The following is a 12,779-nucleotide window of genomic DNA, read 5'->3' as shown; positions in this document are numbered from 1 at the left end:
AAAATCTGAAAACAGTCTAATATCTCGGAGAGTATGCGTTTTTGAAAAAAATGTCTTGGACGAGGCATCGTCAACCTTGACTTGACCTTAGCGATGTCACCCAAGGTCAAACCAATAAAGCCAGTAAAAAAAAAAATACATCTTATTAAACCCTACCATCTTTGTCTAAGACATTTTTCTAGGTTTCTCCAACATTGCTGCAAGTTTGATCGAAATCGGTGAAGAGCAGAGCGTAGCCTCTCCCTGTCAATTAACACACAGTGCAGATACACATAGCAGCACACGCAATGTTAAATACGTATTATTTATATATTTAAAAAGAGAAATTGTATTTAAACAAATAAATGTAGGTACATGTTTTTTTGTAAGAGATAATTCTTATCGGCATTATTCACGTTAGTTATATTCAAAATGCGATTGTTCATTAGAAGATGTGACGTTCTCGACAGGATTGTGAGGCTGAGTTTCATCAATGTACACCTTTTCACTTACGTTTATCGACTTATTTATGAAGACAATTTACATTAGAGTATTTATAATATAACTGTAGACAGACTACTGGGAAAGGTGAGATATTTTTGCTTGAGACAACGCAATCTGCGCGCGGAAGTTCTAGCTGTGGTTATATAAGTGTCGCGCGGCTTAGAATATACTTTATGTACGAACCGCGAGCCTCTTGGCTCCATTTGCATCGTATTTTAAGCCTATTACATTGCGAAGAATGCACGACGGGGAATTCACGAGTGTACAATATGGGATCGCCAAGTTCGAAGGGACGAAGGCTGCAAAATTAGATGTAGAAGCGGCGGTTTATTTATTTCTCTCAAGTAACACATTCACAGAGTTTCATGAGAGACAGATACTCTCGCTTTTATTATAACGCGTGCGCAAATATACAGTATTATCGACTTTAATGGTGGAGTGTTGAGAGTTCACAAGCCGAGAATTATAAGCCAGAAATTAAAGGGTTCGTACAGCATGCTTACATTTGTTATAATAATTAAAAATAATTGTCTTAAGTGAAGTTTATAAAGAATATTTATCAAACAGTAATTATTGTGCAAGAAAGTGTTAGAAATAATTTTCCGATTGTCCTACTTTGTAACGCTTCGAAATTGTTTTTTTTACACTTAAGTTTATGATTTGTTTTACGAGAAAAAAATTCAATATCTTATATCTGAATGAATCATATTAATTAGAGATAATGATTAGATAAAAATACTCTGAGCGATGCGTCGACAAAATATTCGTTACATAAAAATGCATTATACGATTAACGTATCTTTCTCGGTACACACAGGATGTTCAATCATCGCCGTATCAATTATTTATAACAAAAATATCCATTAACTCGGATTCAATTTTTCCGTAAACAATTATCGTATATTTTCAGCGAAATAATATTTACATTAAATCACTACGCGGATTCTTCAAAATGATTTCTACTCGCGATAACTTTTTAATTTGAACAAGAAAAGATTATATCGTTATTTGTTTTATTTTATATCGACGCACACAAAATGGCACTATGATGTATCATTCAGTGTCAGAGTCGAAAAAAATTATTTAACGCGCATATATCTTTCCGTGAGCTAAATTTACCCATCCAGTCTATGAACTCGAGGTGTCGTTGTAAACTTGATGCAGCTGCCTCAAAAGTACAAAGTCTTCGAAACTACGTTCCATCACATCTGTTAGTCATCACGCAGATGCACGCGTATACGTTTCGTATTCCGCCCACGTTTACCTGCCTCTTCCTCCACGGATCGGTCTTAAAATCTGCAACGTCTATAAAAGAAGCACGAAATTTGGAATCGAATCCCCCCATTTTGTACGTGGCGTTTTTCCGAAGGACGAAGAGAACTCGTAGGAGATTTTTTTCTCAAACGATCCATCGTTGCCGCATTTTCGAGCGTCGTCTAACATTTACGAGTATCTCCGATTGAAAATTTCATAATATTAATTAAATTTCTTACGTGAAGAAATCCCTTCCCCTTCGCATGAAACACGAAACTCTTTTTCGCGCAGTCGCTTCGTTAAAACATCGACATGTTTTTTCGGCTCTCTGGGTTCCGATTTGATTGTATATTCGAAAAAAAGAGGCATGACTTGCGGCGGTTTGCGAGATATGTGCGACTCGGTGATGCATATTTGGGTCCGGCGAGGTACTATCACGTCTGTCCTTCTCTTATAACGCATTCGGCAGCTTTCGATGCAACGAGCGCGAGCGAGATAACCACTGAGAGTCTCACTGTCGTGCCGAGCCGAGCCGAGCCGAGTCGAGTCGAGCCGAGTCGAGCCGAGCCGAGCCGAGCCGAGCCGAGCCGAGCCGAATACGGTGTGCCTGGACCACAGGACCCAAATGTGCATCACTGATACGACCTCGAAATTCGTGAGACTCGAATGAAGAGACGAGACGGATTGTGCAGATGTGTAATCAGTGACGAATCAAGATTGATCTTGGCAAGTTGACCTTCCAACGTTTAGTTGGGATGTTTTTTTAATTCTATTTAAAATTATGTGTATATAAGATAAATTGTTTTCCATTTTTATTTTATAGACACACTGAAAAAAATTTCTGGTTGAAAATGGAACGAATCATAATTTTCTGGTTAAATTTATTAGAATTCTAGTTAAGATAATCGGGATTCTGATTGATACAATATTTCTGATAAAATTTACTGGAATTCTTATTTTTACCACAATAATTATATCTCAAGCATCTATATACTAGAATTCTAGTAGATTTAAATAGACTTAATCAGAAGAAATCTGATTCGTCCATTTTCCACCAGAATTATTATTTAAAATCCAATCAGATCTTTTTTCTCAGTGCAAGGGTAAATCCTTTTTAATTTATATTTTAATTTTATACAGATAAATTGTTTCAATTATATATATATAAAGGTACAAACGTTCATTAAAATTAACTGTATTTAATTTTAGATGTAGAGAGAAATCGATCCGTCGGAAATTATATAACAATTTTTTTATGATACATGTTATTACGGAAAAATGAAAGTGAGAATATCGGAGATGTCTTTTACAATAGAGTAATAATTAGGTTAATCTGGTCTAGGGAACGATGAGCGTTTTATTTTTCCTGTGGAATATATTTCTTTGGGGACACTCTATTAATTTCTATTTAGCCAATGCCAAATTTTTTCTGTGTATTTGTGAGGTCAATTGCCTTTTCACCCCGTTCTTTCTTCAGCGAGAAAACAGTAACTAGTCTGGAATGTTCAATTCAATGTTTCCGAGATTATCCACGCTATACCACTACCGCTACCTATCGTTTCTAACCTTAAACGTTATACTGTAACAAGTAAGCTTCCTCGTCAGGAAGCACCAACAGTCGTTCCGCGAAACATCGTGCTGTCTGTGCTTGTGCTGATAGTGCGCATTTTGAGATACGCAATAAGGAAATGTGTGTGTGAAATGCGGTGGGGAGGAAGACATCCGACGTACAGGAGGATACCTTTAGAGAATCAAGATTTCCCTGGTTCATATGATTACCAATATTCGCATGGTCATCCTAGTAACTATGGATTGCACGATTATCACGAGCATATCAGTAACCAGGGCTTCCCAGATTTCTTGGGCCCAGGTTATCCACCAGATTCCAATCATCCTTCCAATTACCCACATCGTACGTGGTTCACGTAAGTCTATGCAGGTTATTCGCAGGTTTTTTTTTACAACAAACTTAAAGTGAGATGGATATACGTTTGATATTTGTCGAAAGTGAGAAAGAGAGCGAGTTGCAGAGCAGTCTCTGGTGCAGGAATAGAAAACAGACACAATTCACACAACTCCGCTCCGAAAATCCTAATCCAGCAATCCTAATCCAATCCTTGTCCGCGTCTCCTATCACGTGACTAAGCCGCGCACGCGATCGCACTCTTTTATTTATTTATTTATTTATTTACTGCAGACGCGCGAAAAGGTCGCTCCGGAATACTGTACTTTTTTTTTTTCTAATAGCCGACTCTTTCTCTCTCTATTCATAATATTTACAAGCCGTAATCGTAGAACTATATCGCAGCTCGCATTTATCTTATCTCCTTCTTCTTCTCTTTGCATTCTTTTACGATTACCTGTAAATAGAGAGTCCTTCTATAGACACACGTCTCTTAGTTTTTCTCCCACGCCTTTGCCTCTTTACTTTACAATTAACAATCCTTTTCATACAGACGCAGTCCTATTCGAACCATGTGTTTACCGCGTCTCCATGGTAAACGTTATCCATCACCCTATTCTCCGACAACTTTGGGTTTCGATTACTCAAATGCGGTCTAATCTAACGTCGCGAGACGCAACGTGTGCCCTTCTCTTCACGGTCGAATGTTCAACGGTCAAGTTTCGGACTCGCAATCAGAGTCAGACTCAGACTCAGCGTGGGAGTGAGAACTCCCGCCAAGCGGGAAAACGGTGAGGTTAGGTTCGTCAAACACATGTACATACTTGGCTAACCCGACGGTGGGCTGCGGGCTGCGAGAGGCGGCGAACGCGCCGCCGTTGTAACATAGATTATGAATCAGACCGCCGTCTGGCGAAGGAAAACAACGTGGTTGACGGGAGGGATTCACCGGAACGGGGAATTGGAAATGTATCGAAGATAAGGATAAAGGATGCTGATAACGTTGACGCGATATGCACCTCCTCGTGCATACGTGTACGCGTGTATACACGCTGGCGCGAGTACCTTGCTTGTGATATTCGATACATTTGTGCGTGTGGCACGCGCACGCAGCGTAATCCAATTCTTAAGCGTACCAGCTGGATTCTACTCCTGTCCCTGTATCGATAAATTCGTAAGTAAATTATTGACGAAAAAATACCATTTCTTCTCTTATATGCATATAAGATAAGATATCGGGTGAAACTTTCTAAAATTGGCAGCCTTTGATCAGTTAAATTTTGATGAAATTTTTATCAGAATGACGTATTGCTAAATTCAATTGGACGATAACTGTAACATGTCTGTAGTTTGGTATGTACAGTGACTATATTTGTCCTTTGTTGCAAAGGACAATCCTTTATTTCAGGTGACTTCTTGAAATTATTAATTTTTTTCAAAATATTTATGGAATAATGATACTTAAAACTTGATCTCTCTCTCTTTCTCTCTCTCTCTCTCTCTCTCTCTCTCTCTCTCTCTCTCTCGCATATAGTTTGCCCTTAAATTACACAGCGTACATTTATGACGTTCGCACACTACTATACGACTCGATGTCTCGTAAATAAAATGGTGAACGGTGTCTTGGGAAAAAGAAGCTTGTCGTATGTATGTTTAAATGGGACATCAGTATACAAGTTGATGGTCAATCTTCTACGTTCTTTTTTAACGAGAGAAAAGTGAGATAAAAAGAATAGTTGGAAGCGTTAAAAATTGTGTGATCCCTGAAGATGTTTAAACTTTACAAAGTTGTGCCTTGCGTGAACTCTAAAGTATTAATCACGAGTTTCACGAAGGCGCTAGTGAATTAAATTAAATTAGGTGATAAATTAAAAGAGACTGATAAAGAGAGAGTTGCACCTAATACACACGTACACACACACACACACACACGTACATTGCAAAATATACAGGAAATTAGCAATAGGAATGTTTTCTTTTAGCGAATTTGAAATAGACTTCTTAAGACGAGTTGAGATAAAATGCAATTACAGAATTATTTTGTGAATCGAAGATTATAACCTTTGACGGAAAATATAAGTTGAAACCTAGTTATCACGAGGAATTTAATATAGAACTTCGAAAAGTCATTATCAATTTCATTGAATTTTTACTAATCGTAAGATAATATCGATTTTAACGAATCGAGGAATATAACGTGACACTGGCACGTTTGACGATACACCATCGTTTGAAATATTTCGGAGATGACTGTCTGTTAAGCTATTACCTTTGCAAAGCAAGTACTTGGCTCGCGACGAAGCGTTATAATAATTAGATAATCGTCTCGTTTACGTTTCGTGAAAAGAGATTCGCAAATCCGTGGGCGGTCGCAGAGCACAGAGAACGTCGGAAGAAATATTTACTATTGTCGCTGTTGATTGCGATCGCGAATGATAAATATTTATGTGTACCGGGAGGAAAGAAAGGCGAGAAAAGAAGGCAGGGTTGATGGAAGAGACGCTCAAGGACGCGCGGCCGACGCGTTCTCTTTTTTTCTTTTGTCTCTTTTTTTTTCTTCGTTCCTGGTGCTGCATTGACTCTCGCATTGAGGAGTGGGAATTTCGTGGAGCTCTTCATGAGAAGCTGTGTTTACGTATTCTTCATAGCAGTCGTCTTTGTAATGTTGATTCTCTCCAGAATGCGAGTGCGGGTCAAATCGATGCAGACTGACGCGCGACGCGACGGTAGCAGAGATTTTTATTTCTGGCGCATTTTTTTTACAGGTTCGTGTATTTCATATGTATTATTGTTACGAGAATATACATACGATGTATAGAGGGACTCTAGAAATATCACGGTTGCCAAGATGGATCTCGACAACGATCCCTTTCTTTCGACGTTAATTCGATCGTGCGACGAATAGGACCGCGTAAAATAGGTCGGATCGTTTCTCGCGAGTTTGCGACATGGCTGGTCATAGGTATGTATCCAGGACAGGTCGCGCTATTAAGAAATGAAGGAAGAATTCGACGGGATCGATCGGTCGCGTGTTCAAAACTCGGCACTGCTATTAATGCTCGTTCGTTGTATTACTCTCTAAATTTCTTGGAGTGACAACTCCCTCCAAATATTCATGAGAATAAAATCGCCAATCAAAGTGGAGCGAAATTTCACTTTTCAAAGGAGTGTGAAATTGTTCACTCTTCATTTGGATTTATTCTCCAACTCTAAAAAGAGTGACTTTTCTCGGAGAGAGAGGACGTTTTGTAACCTAATCATAAAGTCGCAGGCATTTTTTGACTAAGTCTTGAAATTTTTTAACACTTTATATCTGTACAGAAGTAGAAACATATTATATTAAAGACTGAAGACGTGCATTTCGATTTATTACATTTTATTAACGTTTTATTAACGTAGAAATTAATTTCTTTTATTATCCTAAAGTACTTATACAAAATATCTTAACCTCTGTTCGTATCCTTTTGATTTCTATTTTATGTATGTACAAATGTATAAACAAGCTTACCTCTGATAGATTCATTCCCGAGTTTGTCAAACACTTGACGTTGTTCATACACTCAAAACAACTAAACACAGTGAATAATTGGCAATTATAAACGGCACTTGTACAAGAGAACAAGAACTAGGAAGGCGTTAGGCGTGATTCGGTGGAGTTTCTGCACTTTAAGTTGGAGTGAAGTTTTGAGCATTAACAATTTTATTTTTAAAATATGAGTGAAACTTTTCACTTTTTGTCTTATTGTTAGTGTGAAAGAGTTCACTCTATTAAAGCGAATACTTCCTCCACGTAGAGCGAACTGGTCGGTGACTCCAGGATTAGAGTGAAAATTTGGAGAGTACGGGAAATGGAAAATTGCCATTTGGAAATTCGAGCAGAGATTGGTATTTGTGGAAACCATATAGCGCGCACGTTCTTCGGTCTATCAGTATTTAGCGTGTCATTGATAACGCGAAGTCATCAATTTACGTTTGGTCCTGCACCGCTATACACTCTTTCGTATGCGTGTTTCATATGAGTTATGTACTATGTAGCGTGTACATCGAGTTATCGATTCTAACGCTTGCCTCCCTCCTTTACCTCTTCCCCTCCCCCACCCCCTCCTCTACCCGCCCCTTTCTCTTCCTATTTATGAGCAAGATGCACACGCATCGCGATACACGGTCGACGAGCTGTCCTTTCTTTTTCCTTCCGACACTGATGTTCCCTATTTTTGCGCCATTATTAAAATCTGCACTTTACTCGTCAACTTTGCATTTCATCAAATGCGCCTGGAATTTGTTGTTCATCACACTGATATCACACTTATACGAGATAATCTTCGAATTATAATATAGATAAGATTAATATGAAATTATTGCATAGTTAATATAGTAAAGTTATTGTTCAACATGGAGGCATTTATTTGATGTTTTGAATTTTCTTAAAAGCATTCGCTTTGAATGCGAAAAGTACAAAATAATTGTATACGTTGTAACGTTATATAAATATAATAATAGGAACGAAAATTTGCAGAAATCTTTATATTTAAAGGTCACCATTTCTATTATTCTGACTCATTTATTATTATACACTATTTATTCGAGGTAAGTTTTCGTAAAGTAGTGAGAAATTCAAGTTTGCATTGAAAACTTTACAATACTTTATATTGTCTACGATTCCTAAATCTAAAGTCACATTTCAGAAACAGTGATAGTTATATGTAAATTCATTTATTTCAGCCTTACCGCATTGTCGATGCGTTTTTCAATTTTGTTACATTTATTTACCTCGTTACGTATCTCTCATAAATCGTAAACGGATCAGAACGTTCTCGACAATCTTGGGTGCTGAAGCGTATTGCGTGTCATTGACGCATGCGTTTTGTCAGTGACGAAAAGAAAAAGCGTTAATTAGAGGCAAGAACATTTGATTTGTGTGTGTGTACTAGCCGGTGCTAGAGATACGTAGATAATGGAATTGGGCTATCCAAAACTCTTGATGATTCGTCGTAAAGTGAAACGTTCATCGGCTTCGTTGACGACGACGTATACATACGCAGTATACGTGCCGTGTGCGTTGTACGTTGCATTCGTCGCATGCGTTGATGCAAAAGTGCGTGCATGCATGCATGCGTGCGACGACTGGCTCTCACACACACGCACGCACTACGCGCACGCGCACGCACACACACGTACACTCGCTCTCTTCTTCGCGTTGACCTATGCATGCGTATAACGAACACCGTATCGCGCGCGCATCACCCGTCAGAGGGAGAAAGAATAGATGACAACGGCATGGTGGGAGAGTAGAAGCATCGTGACGAGGGGATGGGATGGGAAGGGAAGAAGAGGACTCGCTAGAGGTGGGAGGGGGTCAGTGACCGTTACGTCATCGAGAGCCCATAGTCGAGGAAGAGCCATCGGTCGTTGGAGCGAATGCCGATTTCAATCGACGGACCTCGGCGCCGAGAATTGGTCAGGGCAACGTTTCCCCACGAAGAGTGGAGCTCGCAGCCTGGAGGCACGAAAATTATTAGACCATATGTGCCGACGTAGTTGCCAACCTGCATGCCTAAACGAGATAATTTCTGGATAACGCCCGAGAGAGAGGGAGAGAGAGAGAGAGAGAGAGAGAGAGAGAGGAAAGAATTAGAATACGCAAAGAATTTTAGGCTGCACTAACGAGGAAAGTATAGAGATTTTTTTATTTTATTAGGGACTTTTCTACCGTTATATCCAATTTACATTTTCCTCACAAACAAGCGTGTAACAATGAATATGTATGTTATGAATATGTAACTTTCTCTTTAAGAGTGACATAAATAAGAACCTCTCGTTGATTGCAAACCGCAAGTAGATCGTTTATCTTTTTATTAAAAAAAAAAAAATACAATCATAAATATAAGCTGCGCTACGCGAAAAACAGGTATGGTATAAATTAAAAATAAGTGTACAGAAAGGTTATGAACCAAAAAAGAACAAAGTAAATATAAGAAACAAATATAATTATCATGATCTAAAGCAAATAATAGACGTCGTTTCGAGCCTGATCGACCAGGTCATCTTCAATGTTACATATAAACATAATTAAATAGAAAAGAAAACTGAAATAATGTACTTAAATTAAACAGGTCAACAAATAAAATAATACAAAAAAATAAGTGGCCATTTATAAAATCATGCATATATAGTAATTTACAGACGGACTTTTATTGCTTTATCTTCAGTATCAGTATATTTAATGTTCTGGAGTTTTCTTGGCTTCAGATATCGTATTGATGTAATGTCCGATTTCACTATCTTTATAGGTTTTAACGAGAATTTTTGAATTTACGAGGCTTATGATATTATTTTGACACTAATATGGACTTTCATTATTTTGACATCTAACATTTACGCTATATTGTTGCGGACGTAATATCATATTCATGATGACAGAATTCGATTTTATAGATGGCCACTTATTTTTTTGTACTATTTTATTTGTTGACCTGTTTAATTTAAGTACATTATTTCAGTTTATCTTTTCTATTTAATTATGTTTATATGTAACATTGAAGATGACCCGATCGGGCTTGAAACGACGTCTGTCATTTGTTAGATCAGATTGTTTGCTTCAGATCATGGTAATTATATTTGTTTCTTATATTTACACATTTACTTTGTTGTTTTTTGGCTGTTCATAGCCTTTCTATACACTTATTTTTAATTTGTATCATTGAACCATGTTATATGATGCATGATATAAATACAGATAAATATAAACTACAATGAAGTATTAGAATAGTTTGAAATTTTTATATTTGTTCACACCGGGAAAGGATCTTTTAGTTGAGCGACGTTTATTTACTCTCACTTCGGACCTCTTATATCTTAAAAAGAGATAAAAATCTCGTGCATCACGTTATCGATCCTAGGCGGTGGATGCACATTCGTGCATCGCGTATACCTCTTTGTTCAACGTGAAGTAGGTAGAGTTTCTAGCGTGGTAAGAGCGTTTCGGATGTACGACTGGTTCGCTCTATTTCACGTCCGTCCGTTTACGACGGCCGATCTCCTCCATGCGGTGTGTAATTCAACTCCTTCTAGGAGGCTGAGAAATAAATTCGAAGTCATCGTGCGGAAGCACTTTTATTTTTGGCGATAACATCATTGCGGACTTGTTTGAAATTGCACGACGTTATATGCGGTGCGGTGTGGGGAGTTAAATCTCGAACAAGGTCTCGAACGAGGTTTAATTATACATGTGTTCATACATTCATTATAATATAATTACATTTCGTATCGAGTTTATCTGCAAGATTTTGTTTTATTCATGTTTTTAATGATGCATCTTATTAAATTTCCAATAGATTTTACCTTTTCTTTCGAAACTATAAACGTCGGGTGTAATGTAATACGGCCTTAATATTGTACAAAGAACGAAACTCTAGATATGTTTTCCGTGGCCGAACTAGGGTACACTTTTAGAACCTATAGTGAGATAGATGTGTGCTTGATATTTGGCGAAAGCGAGAAGGAGAGTAGTAGTGTAGAAATGAAAAAAAGACCTCATGTTAACATATACACGTCTTTTAATGCACATGACATATGCATCAGTAGACGAGACTACGAGACTCTTTCCATCCTGTTGTGAACACACAGTGAAAATGTAGATTCGAAGTGCAAGGGTACGCGAAGAATATTTTACATCGCAAAGTACGCATTTGTAAGTCGCGGTATGTACTTGGACAATCTGTTTTTGCGTACTTCGCTTTGCTTTGATCATAAGGCGCGCTGCTAAATAGAGTTCACCGGGACGAGTGTTCGCAACGGTGCGCAAGAAGCGTGCTCTATTGTTCGCTCGGCCGTGTGTATTCGCTCTCTCGGGGTCGACTGTATTTGAAAAGAGTTAGACTTTTTTTCGTCTCGCCGTCGTTCTCGCGTACGCGAGCCGCCGTTAGTTTATCTTGAAGCTGCCAGCAATCGCTCGCTTTGCAAAGTCGATCAATGCGTGTGCGTTTTTCTTGCGCGATATGGGACTCTTTTTCGCGATACGGTATTTCTTTGAAAAGTAGAAAGTGTGTGCGTGTGGCCTGAGCAGCCGAACGAGGATCTCATCTGTCTTCGGTTTTGCCTCGTTGTAGACAGGGGGAGGGGGAGGGAGGGAGGAGGAAAAAAAGGATCGTAAAAAAAAGTAGCGGCAATCGCGGTTGAACAACGAACTCTCGTCCGTCACCGATTAACCTTCCACCGTAATCCGTTAGCAAGTAGCTGAAGTAGCAGCGCGGGCGGGAGAGTATCCCGGCCTCTCGGTGTTTGTCGTTTGGGGACGGGGTCCAGCACGATTCGGCAACAGTGCCGACCTGCAGTGCGACGGCAACACCGCATTCTCGCGAGCCAAGCTAGCAGGCGCATTCACCCTTCTTGGCGGGTGCAGCGCGCCTGCGCGCAGGCGCTCACTCGACGTCGCGTCGGCAGACGGCAGTCGGCGCACCGACACGCGGAACTGCGCGCGAGCGCCCCTTCCCCCTCCCTCGCTCCCGCGTTGAAGAACTGACGCGCTCTGCGCATGCGCAGCGGATTCTGCCACGTGTGGCGTGGCGCACCGCCGCGCCGCCGAAATGTCGCTGCCGTCCGAGTACTTCGCCGCGCGGAACGCCAATGGCAACTATTCCGGCGCGAATCGTATTTTCGACGCGTCACGCGATTGGTCGGCACGTTCGGCCGCACGGGTACCCCATAATTTCTCCTTCGGTTCTCGCCTTCTCTCACGCTCCTTCTTTTTCCACACGGCCACTTCCTCCTGGTTTTCTTTACTCCAACCTCGTCCGTCCTTTCTTTGCGTCGGCTTATTTCACGCGTCATGCCGGGTCTTTCCCTTTTCACCTAGATCCAATTTTGAACGACTATGCGTTTTGCGTTTGCAAAATCGAAACACACTCTCGCGAGACGACATTCTGACGGCTATGGAGGATGCACGCACGACGCTGGCGGAACATGGATCGCGTATACAATAATGGTAACTGCAATAATTCAGCAGGTTTAGTCTTAATAGGTTTAATAAAGTGGAATCGCGTTTGGCATATCTCTTAGCGCGTTCCATTTCGCGTAGAATTATAGAAAATTGAAAGTTTTTGCAATACCGCGTTTATCCAGATACGGTGAATGCTAAGGT

This window comes from Trachymyrmex septentrionalis, unplaced genomic scaffold (assembly GCF_001594115.1).
Source record: "Trachymyrmex septentrionalis isolate Tsep2-gDNA-1 unplaced genomic scaffold, Tsep1.0 scaffold37, whole genome shotgun sequence".
In the NCBI taxonomy this organism is placed as follows: Eukaryota; Metazoa; Arthropoda; class Insecta; order Hymenoptera; family Formicidae; genus Trachymyrmex; species Trachymyrmex septentrionalis.
This window is presented reverse-complemented; position numbering follows the sequence as displayed.